Raw genomic sequence first — 13,537 nt, 5'->3', positions numbered from 1 at the left:
TAATAAAATATCTCATTTCTACATTGCCTCCTTCTTTAACTAAGCACCGTGCAGCCACATGCCCCAGCAGCAGAGAGCTGCAGCTCCAGGCCTTAGCAACACAGAGAGAGAGACCCAGATTGCAGCAGTGAGCCACCAGGCTGCACATACTGAGACTGAGAGTCATTTGGAGAAAGATGTAAATTAAATACAACAGCAACCTTCACAAAGCTGTACAAACAGCCAATCAGTGGCTTGGAACACTTGACAAAGCTGTACAAATGGCCAACCAGTGAGGCTGAAATTTTACTTTGACCTGAAAACTTTACTTTTTCCTTGTCCCACAGCTCCAGATCTGAACCACTGATAAAAGGTAAAAGATCCCTAAGGATTGCCTTCTACCTCACTTCAAGAGAATCATTTGATTCCTCTTAAAGAACAAATGCTAGTGTAGAGTCCAGGGTTGCTAAGGACATGGTCCATTTGGGAACTTCTTGAACTGGAATAATCAACTTGCAAAAGGTCTGAGGTTGAGAATAAATTAAAGGAGAGACAAGCATAACGAGATTCTGAGTCATGTTCATTACAGCACTGCCACAACCTGAGGATCACACATCGTTCCAATTTTATATTTTGGGCAAATATATACTATAGTAACTAAATCCATTCCCTGATCTTATGGATTAACTATGCTCAGTACCTCAAAATCAGGACAGGTAAGAGGGCTCAGTCAGTGTCTCCCTTGGCAGCATAAGGATTGAATTTGATTCCCAACATTGATGAAAAAAGATGGGCATGGTGGCACATGTGTCTAGTTCTCAAGATGGAGAAGGAGAAACAGAAGGATTCCTGGGGATTTCTGACCAGCCAGACTAGTCAGTTTGTGAGCTCACATTCAGTGATAGACCCTGTCTCAAATCCAAGATAAAGAAGTGTTCAGGGCTGGGCTGATCAACTGAGGCTTCCTCTTAGGCCCCAAGGACCTGGTGTACAGTGAAGAAATGCAGTTCCTTCTCTAAAACCAGGAATATGCTTGGCAGTCAGTAAGTGCCTGGGACCAGGGTTTGGGAGTAATCAGAGCTTCAAATCCTGAGAGACTAATTCTTCCTACCCTATGAGTATGAGTCCCAAGGCTGCTGTGTGCTAGGTCTGTAGGTTCTTGAGATAACTTATATTCCCCTTGTGCAACATTGCTTGATTAGCTTCCTCCTGCCTCTGTCTAATGTCTCACCTAGAAATAGTATATAAAGTGTCATAATTCTTAATAAGTTTGTTTGGCATAAGAGAGATTGTGCCAAATTTCCTGATCCCAATTTTGTCTTCTCTGTGTTCTCTCCACGTTAACTTCTAGTCTCTTAGTCCCCTTTCCCTCTGAAGAATGATTTGCTGGTACAGGACAGAGAAGCAGAGAATGAATTACAAAAAACACACAATGTTAAATTCTTTCCTCCATGCACCTCCTCCACACATATGTTTATGTGTACACACATACACACACACACACACACACACACACACACGGGCTGGGAGGAGAGGAAAAAATAAAAAGAAATCACATATATATGTGATTGGCTGATATATATATTCCAAAAATCTCAACCAATTGCTTCCAGTATTGTTTTCATTACACCATACTGTTTTTCCTTAGACTGTATTTTTTAATCAAGACTCATAGTTTAAAATACATTTTTATTTAAATTTTCTTCTTAAATAGAATAGACATAACTTTTTAATGTTGGTAATATTTGTAATACATCTGTATTTTTTTTTTATTCTTTGGTCTCCTTTAAGTACCAGTTATGATTATTTCTTCCTTTGTCTTGATCCCTGTCCTGCTATTTCTAAGTTGGGTTCAGAAAGAATATTATCTTCACTGCACCAAGGATGTTCAGTATTAGCATCTTCTACTCCAGAACTCTTGGGTTATAAGTCATACTTTGGCTCAAGTGAGACCTCAACATCCTTTGCTCCTTGGGGGCTTAAGACTGTTTGGGGTAACTTAAGTCTTTATCACGCTCAGTATTAATTATTCATATATGTAGTGACAATTAAATTATTTATAAGGAAAAATGTAAGACTATTACATCTTGCTCATCATATAAAAAAACTAAGAGAAAGCAGAAATCATGAAGTAAATGATAGCTTTATTTTATTACATAGATTTTAAACTTCTGAAATAAGAAAGTCAAAAGAAAAAGTGTAAGGAAATTGTTCTTAAGTAATAAAGATTATTCATTTACAATAAAATCATATAAATTTAAATTAATTAAGAAAACTGAAGTTTTTCCAAGAAAATTGACCAAGGGAATATAAATGCACATAGTACTAGCTACTACGTTTGATAAAGTAAGCCAGTGGAAAGGTTCAATCCCACTGAAAAAGTTGAAATTTAAATGAAAACTTCAATGTTATTTGCAAATTGTTAATCTATGTGTTGTGGATGAGAACATGGAAGACATAAATGATTTCAGGCAAATCCACATGCACTGAAAATGAGAACATGAATTATAATAAACTTGAAGAGAGAAATTTACAAACATGCATCAAGCACTTTTAATTTTGATTTAATTCTAAGGATTTAAAATTTTTCTTCTTGAAATCTTCCATGACTGATTATCATCCAGTACTGTGCTATTTAGTTTACATGAGTAATTTTTATAGTGTCTAGTATTGATGATATCTGTATTCTACTGTTCTAAGATACAGTGCTGGTTATCATTTCAATATTTCAAAAATTTTCTATATTTATTGAGACTTGCTTCATACCCTAATATGTGGTCAATTTTGTTTAACTCTAGAGTTTCTCTGTTTAGGTTTATTTCTCTAAGAATGCTATCATTTTGAGAGAATGGAGTATTAAAATTATTCACTATCACTGTATGGAATAAATGTGGGTTGAGATCTAGCAGCTTGGGCTGGAGAGATGGCTCAGCCATTAAAGGCTAGGCTCACAACCAAAACTATAAGAGATCTAGCAGTTTTTATTTTATGAAATTAACTGTCCCTGTATTAATATTATATATCAGTATATATTGTATGTTATATAACATATCTTATATAACATGTACTATATATTATGTAAATATAATATACTATATATTATATATTAATAGCTTAATCATTATTTATTATATAACATATCAATTATTTTATTATATATTATTCGTTACGTATTATATAGTATATATTCACTATGTTATATATATTATATATCATATATCACATATATCATATATCATATAACATGTTTATATATTATGTCATATATGTGTTTGTTATATACATTTTGTTGTATTACATATTTTGTTGTGTTACATATTATATATTATACATTATACATGATATACATTATATGATAAGGTTATATGTTGTATATAATTTATTATATATTTTGTTATATTATATGTTGCATAATGTATATTTATTATATGTTATATGTTTGTTATTATGCAGTAATCATATAGTAATTATATATTATCTATTATATGTTATATATTGTTATTGTATATTTATCATATACTACATCTTTTATGTCCCTGTTTTGTGTTATAATATCTTCTTGGTGGGTTTTTCATTTAAAGAATATGAAGTATCCATTCTTATCTCTTCTGACTAGTTTTGTCCTGACATCTATTTTGGCAGATATTAGAGCAGGTATACTTGCTTGTTTCTTAGGTCTATTTGATTTGATTGATATAAATTTGCCAACCTTTTAACACACTGGTGGAATATGTTTTCTGGAGGCATCAAAAATCTGAATACTGTTTTTTCCTACAGTCTGTTAATTGGTATCTTTTTGTTAAAGAATTGAGAAATTCATATTGAATTAATATTCCTGTCAAATTTTATTTTGTAGTGTTTTTTTAATATTGTTTATGTGTTCCCTGTGACCCCTTGGATGTGTCTGTGATCTTCAGATTCAAGCATTTCCTCTAGTATCCTCTATAGGTTCAGCTTAGTACTCAAAAATTCCTTTAATTTCCTTTCATGATGGAAAGATCTTATCAACTGTCTGTTGATAAACTGATATTCTCTAACAGACATGCCTGAGTACGTGACTTCACTTTTATTCCTTGCACCTTTTGATACACTTTAACTATATCATGTAGTGAAGTTTTTGTAACATGTAGTGAAAAAACATGTAGAATTTATTTCTAGCATTGTTTTCCTGGTGTTCTGTAGTTCTCTGGTCTCATGATGCAGTAGCTTTTGCTGTCTTACAGAGCCATATCTTCCTCGTATGTTTATGGTTAAAATGCTATTTTAAAAAGCTACTGTGTTGCTAGTTATGTTAACACATGTAGCATGAAGTTGTGCATAGCATGTAATTTTTGGAAATAATAATAAGCGACTGACTTTTTGAGTTTCTGAATTATCTATATTATAGTTTTATTCATTAGAATGTTTTTCTTTTATGAATAGAAATGATTACTAAGTAACAGTATGTCATGCCAGGCATCACTCAGCCTCAGACATTTCATGCTTTCTAAATGTCTCAAGGCAGCAAGCGGCTCCATGGAGTGGCTGACATGTGCCCAGGGTCTGTGCAGGAATACATTACACTGCCCTCTTACTAACTGACTCCCTTGAGTTGCCTCTCTCAAAGTGTTCTTCTGCTCTTAATAAATGTGTGTAGGTAAGGATGGTAATTAAGTAATTCTGTATGGTTTACATTTTAGTTTTAATTCATTTTTGGCTTCTTGACTTTGCTATGAGAAATTAAGATGATCTTAAACATTTTGAGAAATGAAATGTTTAAATATCTATGGTTCAGAGAAAATGTATTTCAAAGAATATAAGCACATTTTCTAACTTCATGATTTATCCATTTAACATTCTTTTCCTTTTAGCATAAATGGCCTTTACTACTTTATTAACAATATAGTTCTTGGCTCCACAATTCTACACTCTAATCACAGCCAGGTTTTCTCATATATTAAGAAATATGCCCAGAGATTATTTAGGTATTTAAAACTATAAGTTCCATTGATGGTCCATATTAACCAAGAACATGATTAATTGTGCATGCATTCTAATTTCACATGTTAATAAAAACAAACAGAGAAAAAGGCTGGGGAGATGCTTTAGCTGGTAAAGTAAATGTTGTGTGAGCAGGAGAACTTGAGTCAACACCATGTAAAGGCCAGGTGTGGTAATACATGTCTGCATCAGCAATGCTTGCTGTTACGGCAGAGATAGGACTCTTGAAATTCACTGTCCAATCAGTGGGGCCAAGTGATTATGAACTCCATCTAATGACAGGCATTTCTTGAAAAATAAGGTGGAAGACATTTGGCATTGATCTTTCAGCTTCCACATGTATATGCATGGATGCACACACCAAAACAAAACAAATACATAAAATACACACACACTAACAAGTTACAGCAATGAGAACAATCATGGCTCATAACACTAATTGCTTTTAAATATTTTTTTCTTTCAATTGAATAAGATTCTGCTTATAATCTAATTCTTGACCCTATTCACCCAGTGGCTGTAACCAAACCCTAAGGTTTTCTTATATTGAGAGGTATGGCTACCCACAAATGTCAGTCTTTGAAGCCAAGTGTGGGATGGCCATTTGATTTACCTCATTAATTGCCAAAACCATGGAGATACTTCCTGTCTGATGTCAAAAGACACCAGAACAAGTGTGCCAGTTCTTGGTGCCTGTCCTCTCAACTTTTTCTCAGGGTAGCTATAAGGAACAAAACCCCATTGCTAGACCAACAGTGGCCATGAAACGCATGAAGAACGCTTTGCTCAGTTGAGTTACTTAAAGTTTGAGTGAGTTAGTTAAAGTATGCAAATACTAAATTTTAAACCATTGTAAACAAGATCATACAGAGTAAGGAGTTTGGTCAAGTTATAAATTCTGCTTCCCTGACCAAATTCATCTATTCCATTTCAACTTTCAATCTACAAGCAAAGTTTGCCTGTCAGTAATCTGCTAATTCCCTACCTATCAGAAGTCATCACAATGGGAGACCCAACAGACATGTAAAGTCAAGAATTATGCCTACCTCCTTGTCTTACACAGACCTTTTCTGAACAATGGGGATGAGAACCTGATTCTGCTGCATTCCTTCAGTTAAAACTTCCCTTCTGCAAATATGAAACATACCCAGTGGCTTCCTGCTCCCCACACATGTCCAAGGGCAGCCAGTGGACAGAGGTCCTGTTTCTGGCCCAGTGTGCACCACCATCTTTCTCATTCTTTGGAGGCCACCCCTTTTGCTTTTATACTTCCGAGGAGCATAAATAGTTGTTAAACAAAATCAAAGCAGTACTCAGGGATGCCAGGGGTCATTTTTTAGCATCTACTCATTGCTTGTGGGTAGCAATTAAACACATAGGCATTTATTTTTACAATAGGTCCTTAAATCATGTCAGTTCACTAATGAAAAATGATTATAACAACATTGACATTATTTGGCAATAAAGAAGTATGACAAAATAATTGAAAGATAACAGAATCAATGGAAGGGACATTTGTCAATAAAGGACATAGTATAAACATTTAAGAAGGTAAAGATATTCTCCATTATCAGTTACTTTGGAAATAAAGATGTTCTAAGCCTTTATTAATTTCTCACTTACAGCACAGAAAGTGAAGTCAATAGTAGAAATTTCACTGAGTTTTATATTATATCTCTCTTTTTAACTTTAATTTAAAACTATTGAGTAATCTCCACAAAACAGAAACAAAGAACAAAACGTTAGGAAGGCTAAATTTGCCTGAAGATATATCTGACTAAGCAAGCAGTTCCCCGTTGAGTGATTTGTCAGTTGCCCTGGCTACCTAATAAAGTCTCTAGTTGGCAGGCTTCCAAATTGAAAGAATAAGAATGCCTTTTTATAATTGGAATTTCAATACAGCTCAGTTGTCCTACCCTAGCTTTAATGTTGTGAAATTCATAATTTCAACTTAATAAAATATTTTAAGTTGCTCATTTTTTTAATTATGACACAAGGTTTTATACAATAGTAACAATAATTCTAAATATAAATTTTGTCTTCTTTATGACTAACACTATGACATAATAGTGTTGCAAATCTAAAAATACTCAAAAGACACATAAATAAAATAGAAGTACAGGAAAAATATAAGCGAGTACAGAAAAGATTGTCTTTGGATAGTGACCACAGTGTCTATTTCTGTCAGTGTTGGGTACTGCTAGACAATGTCTCATAAAATATCAAGTAAATAAAAACAATAATTCATACTTTTACTATTCAACTTATGACATTTTGCTTAGTAAATGTCAAATATTTTGTGATTTGTTTCTTGGTAGAAAGTATGGATGACTGGCTCATCTCCATACATGTGTCATCTGCCTCGATTTTTTATAAACAGTGCAAAAAATTTACTATTAGAAAATCAACTTGCACCAGAGGACAAGGGTGCACACCTAGTAATCTTCTAACCATCTATCTGCTTTACTATCCATAGCTGTGTGCATGGCTCACCTGCAGTGATACAGTCACCTAAGCATCTATTTGCTTCGCTATCCATAGCAGTGTGCATGTTTCACCTGCAGTGACAGTCTTAGCCAACTCAGGTTTCCATTCGCTGAAGATATCCATGAGGATCACATACTTGTGGCTCGGGACTTGGGAGGTTATAAAGTTCCACTGTAAAATCAATGACATCTACTCTTCTATACGAGGTACTTACTATTAATGTAATCTGCAACCTTTACCTGATTTTTATTAGTACAAGGTTCAATGATCCTTGAATTTTAAATAAGGTTGTATTTGTTACTATTTAGAGAAGTCTGGCATTCAAAATGCAGACATCAGAAAAATAACTCAAATAAATTAATAGTTTGTATATATTTTATAAATTTAACATAAAAGATGTCACACAACATAAAAATTTTATCTCCCATTTTATTTTTTTACTAAATGTGTTCATTCCCTGTCCTTTCTTCTTTGTTCTTTGGGGTGGGAGGGCTGGGAGGTCAAACTCAGTGCTTTGTATATGTTAGGCTCGGTTTATTAGTAATCCTACTGCTTGTCATATACTAGCAGGAAATAAATAAAAATAAATAGAGCATATAATACATTGGGAGGAAAAAATATAAATATTGAACACATACAAGTAAATCTTACAAAGTATTAGAAGGCAAAAGCTTCTATGGAAAGAAAGAAAATGGAGAAATAAAAGAAAGGCAGTCAGCACTGAGTAGACAAAGGTGAGGTGTGGGGCAAGGCCTCACAGATAAGGTAGACATGGAGTGAAGACTTGAATATGGGGATGCAAATGGCCTTAACTGTGAGAGTAGACAATTCCAGACAGAATAAAAAGTCAACTTAAAGAAACAAAAGGAGGAGAGATGGTAACATGTTCCAGAAAAAACAGAGGCCAGAGTATCTAAGAACAGAGGTACGGATGCATGTTATGATAGTCAGAGTAAAATTTTAAATGTTAACAACAAAATTTTAATACAATAACATCAAAGAATCATAAGGAATATGAACACTAGAAGTCCAATCAAAATATAATCCATAGACTGCCATTTTGCTAACTCTATACCTGATTCATTAAATTCTTTAGAACTTAATGTCAGAATTATGAAAGGATTATTTGTTTTAAATCAGAAATTTTCTAAGTAAATTTAGAAGATGAATATATAATAAATTAATGTTTCTTGATCTTAGCTCTCCCTGACTTCTATGCTCAAAGTGAAAATAGAAACTTTCAAGAGCACCAAGAACATTCTATTAATTGCCTCAAAGGAAAAATGTATTAATGTGGAAGTGGCATGCAAGAATTTTAGGGATTAAAAGATTTTAGAGTAGTCTCTGGTCTGAAAAAGTTTACAGCCACCTAAAGGGAAACATGCTAGCAAACTATCCTTAGAAATAATGATGGTAGATTGATTTTATAAATATAAAATACTACTAGCTTCATGTTCAAAGACACCAACAATAAGTCATATTGCTATAAACTCATTAATAAGAGTAGAAGAGTAGTGCACATGACATTATTGGCAAAACCTTCTCATATACTGCTGTTTGGACGTAACTCTCCTTTAGTTTTGCTGTGTATTTAGATTTAAAGCACCAAAACATATTTAGTCATTACTGAAGAAGGAATGACATGATACAAGCTAATTCTAATGTTGAAATACAGTAGCTTATTCTGTGTTCTCTAGATGGCTACAGAAACAAAACTTGCTAGTAGATTATGCCACCCCAAGACAACCAGTACTTTCTATTTCTTCAATTCAATATCACAGAAAGGCTTAGAAAAGAATGCCATCCAGCTTCTAAGAGTCTTGTTGAAGAATGTTCAGCATGGTTGAAAGGGTTAATTTAAAAAGAATTGAATATAATGTATCCACCTGCCACAAACACCATCTATCTACATAGATTTGTGTTCTATGGTTGATATAAACTATGGCTTTGCCTGCAGGGATTCTTGTATCCCATCCAATTCTTGAAGCCCATCAATTTTTAAGAAGCAGTGTGTAACAGCACAGGGTGAGCAAAAATGGTACTACACTCTTATGTCTTTGATTCATTTGTTACGTATTATAGTCGGAACTTCAATTAATAATCAAAATCTAAGGACACCTGCTCTCATTCCTAATCCGGAATCATTCTCCAACAGATAACCATTGCAAATGAAACTTGTTTCCTCCAAGGGAGGCTTCCAGGGGAACCTACCTCCTGCTAAGGACAGGCTGCATGCCATCAGTACAGAGCCAACAGACAGCGTCTTTGGAGGTACCTTGTCTTATAATGTCAAGTCAGGGATCCTTCTTTATTAATTTTAATATTTTTAATTTTAATTTTACTTTAATCATTTTTTTATTTCTCTTTTTACTATATAGATGCTTTGTGTATATTATAGCTGCCAGTTACGTCTTTTTATGGGATTCCCAAGTGGGCAAATGAGTGAGTCTCTCTTTCTTTGGCCTTCTCTTAGACTCTTTCCCTTCTGTTTGTTTGTTTTGTGCAATTATAGTGTGTTAGTTTTTCTTTCATATATATAATATTTATATATACTTATTTATTAATTATACAACATATAACATATAATTAATAATATATCAACTATTATATGTTTGTATATTAATTATATATAGCATTAATTAATATATGTAACATATATATAATTATTATCCTTTTTTTTCTAATGAGAGTCAGGAAAGAGGTGGATCTAGATGGGAGGGAGGAACTTGGAAGGGGTAGAGGGAGGAGAAACCATAATTAGAATATATTACATGAGAAAAAAACTTCATAAAACTGAAAAGATAATCAAAATATGTTTTAAAATATTTCTTTCGTTACATCAGTTATGGATCTTGATCTAATATTAATGAACGGCTGCCCTAGCTACTGATGCATTGCCACTATGTTTAGCAGCACAAAATAATATTGTTTACATACATGAACTGTAAACATGGTACTTTTTCAGAGTCCATAACGTCTCTATTCTTAGTCCACATCTATTCCTGTAGCTTTTTATCGATCTGTGTATCCTATTGGTACCCATTGCCTGGCACTAAACACTTTTGCTTACATAAAGCTTTACTCCATGTGGTCCAAACCTTGGGAGAGGGCTATGCCTCTGCTGGGAGCTGGGCTTTTGTTGTTTAGTTTTGTTTGTGTGGCACTTAGCAGCTGGACAGGGAGAAGGAGAGCAAGCGCTCTTGCCGGAGGGCCCAGCAAGCACTAGCTGGCTGGGCTGTGAAGGTTAGTGACCTTTATCCACTGGCCTGGTAAAATTTACCTCCTCAGGCAGAAAGTGGGTCTCTGGGAAAGACGGAGGAGTATACGGATACAGATTCCCAAGAGCTTACTTCAAGCTCTTCCACAACAGCTTTGGCGACATTCACGGGCTGACCATACTCATGACTTCAGAGTAAACATCCGGGAGGCACATAGGCGGTTGAGCTGATGTTAAATCTCAGCTCGAGCCTTCACGCTCCCACTTGGCCAACTGGCAAAAGAGGCCCATACTGTCAAGAACCAAAGCCTTGGGTTTAAAATAGATGCCTGGGAAAGGAGAAGGGGTGATCATTGACAATCATTGACGAGGAATGGATACACTGATAATAAGGACTGATCTGTGAGCTCAAGAATGGAAGACAGGAAAATAACAGGAAATAAAGAAAAAAAGAAAGAGAAAGAGAGAGGAGGGAAGGAAGGAAAGAAGGAAAGAAGGAAGGAAGGAAGGAAGGAAGGAAGGAAGAAAGGAAGGGATAGGAGGGAGGGGGAAGAGAGGGAGAGGGAAAGAGGGAGAGGAGGGAGGGAGAGAAGGAGAATAGGGAGGAAGGAGGGAAGGAAGGTGGCCACCAAAGCTGGAAACAGTCTCGAAGATAACCCCCAAATAGCAGACCAGTTTGAACCAGATGGGAACTCATTTGGTTTCTTAGTTCCAAACACTATTGAAGCAAAGGAAATGAACAACAAAACTCATGAAGACCCCACCCCACTGTGCCTACGTTTTTTTTTTTTTGTTTTGTTTTTTGTTTTTAACGTTTACATAAATTTTGCTTTTCACATCGTGGTCATGATGAGGCACTTGTCAGCCATCTTCTAGTGACTCACTCTATCCTAGACCTTGAGATCCATTTCCCCCCTTGTCATGTGTGCCCCTTTCTCATCACTTTCCCACTGTTTCCCACAGGACATTGCTGCAGCTTCTCCCTGCTTAATGAATCTTCCTCAAAAATTACATAGCAGACTACCAGAAAAAAATCACTTATCTTGTTTTCAATGCACACTGTCAGATGATCCTACAGTGCAGATTAGGGTTTACACTTCTAAGACTTGTCTATGATTTCTCCTTGGGAAATGAACTACTCCATTCTTAAACACACACAGTTCATAAGCTACACTGTTGTTGCTTTCCATCAACCCTGCTACTCATGTAGAACTGTGTGTTATAGAGAACACTACAATTGAATCACTATCAACTCCAGTTCAGCTAGGAGCTACCGGCAAACAACAGAATATTATTCATTTCTGTCTCTTCAGCATAGAATATTATATGCCTATTATATAGGCACTTCGTAAATGACTACTTGGTGATGCATTGGCATCCCACAAGTCAATGTGTTGTACATATTTCATTCCTGAAATATAGTCAACACTTTCCTCCGAGACAGAAGTGGCAAAAAAATAACACTATGATTTATATATTAAGGTACAGAACTCCATAAGAATTTTATTTTTCTAATTCAACCACGATGTGGTAAATTCTGTAAAAGAATGGCTGAAGACATTATTCATTTTTGCATTACAAAATGAAAATACATGTTAAAGATTTTAGTAGCTTTAAAAATACATTTACTGATTTATTGTGACAAGTATATGTAATACTATGTACATGCAAGTTTTATGCCTTTAAAAGTTTATATTAGCATCACTTTTCAGGGTTTCTGACTGGAACTCTTTTTTTTTTCCTTACCAAGAACTCACGCTCTTACTGTGAATTCATAACAACATTGAAGGCTATGCAGCATGAATACCTGCACTTAATTCATGCAAATGTTTATCTTATGGTCAGAATCAGCTAATCACCATGACAAACATTGCCTCACTCCACTATGATGCCATCTGTGATATCTGTAGGCAAGCAGGTAAGGGGGGGCGGGCAACTTTATCTCTAGCCAGAGTTTTCCTGCACAGTGAGATGACCAGAAAGAAGGGCCTGAGGAGGATCTGTCCTGTCATAATCACGTGTAAAGCCACAACACTCCATTGCTAGGCTTGTCTGTGTATTACATAGTGACTGCAAGGCAAGTGCTCACCCCATAGTTAAATTTATGAAAAGAAATAGCCTTACATATTAAATACAATAAGTCTTGAAGCCCAGGTGGAATTTATGGCAACCTTAGGCTACACAGCGAATCGCTTCAAAGCATCATAATTTCTCTCTGATAGGTGCGTGCATTTAGTCCTTAGAAACTTGAATTTAGTATAGAGATATAAAAGTCAATTTAGCCCATGATTAATTTGTGTGTCATTTTCCAAGGTGACTCCAAAGAGAGTGTCAACCTAAGTTTTATTGTCTTATAAATGTATAAAAATCACACTTATAAGCAGCAAACAAGATACAAGAAGAATATAGTCATGATACTTCTAGCAGACTATAAGAGCAATATACACACTAAATGCCAGACAAAATAAGACTTCAGAGTTCTCAGGATTTTATAGTGAAATTTATACTAATTTCATAAAATAACATGATCAAAGTTTGACATAAATTAAACTAAAACACTGAAATAAGTTCCACAATTTTATGGAAACTATTCTAGTCTTTGTAGTAGAGAGGCAAAAAGCCTGGAGATGATACGGTCCTGACTTCAGTCTCCTAAGAGGGTTACCAATTCTGCACACAGGACTGCCATTTTAGTAAGGATACTGTGTCACATCCCAGTCAGAGAAACAGAGGTTGAAGGAAATGGGATAGAGAAATAAAAGCAAAGAACAAGGATGTATTGTGCATTTTGCCAGCAGTCAACCATCTTATTTTTTTTTTTTGATATTTTCTTTATTTACATGTAACTTTCTCCATTCCCGGTTTCCCCTCCAA

General features: G+C 34.9%; 1 protein-coding gene across 6 annotated transcripts in view; it reads right to left on the bottom strand.

Annotated features, from left to right (window-relative positions):
* Nucleotides 1–13,537, bottom strand: part of Spag16 (sperm associated antigen 16) — an 871,212-nt gene that overhangs the window by 736,871 nt on the left and 120,804 nt on the right. The window contains exon 1 of one of the 6 annotated variants that reach the window (XM_031367845.1): nt 10,727–10,896. The exons of 4 other annotated variants lie outside the window; for them this stretch is intronic. The gene's annotated coding sequence lies outside the window, so the exon portion shown is untranslated. Of the gene's footprint in view, nt 1–10,726; nt 10,897–13,537 lie in introns of those variants that run through there. One more of the 6 variants, XM_031367846.1, reaches the window with a different exon arrangement.

The sequence above is a fragment of the Mastomys coucha genome, unplaced genomic scaffold (assembly GCF_008632895.1).
Source record: "Mastomys coucha isolate ucsf_1 unplaced genomic scaffold, UCSF_Mcou_1 pScaffold14, whole genome shotgun sequence".
NCBI lineage: Eukaryota > Metazoa > Chordata > Mammalia > Rodentia > Muridae > Mastomys > Mastomys coucha.
Note: the sequence above shows the minus strand (reverse complement) of the source record. Positions and strands in the feature narration are given on the sequence as shown.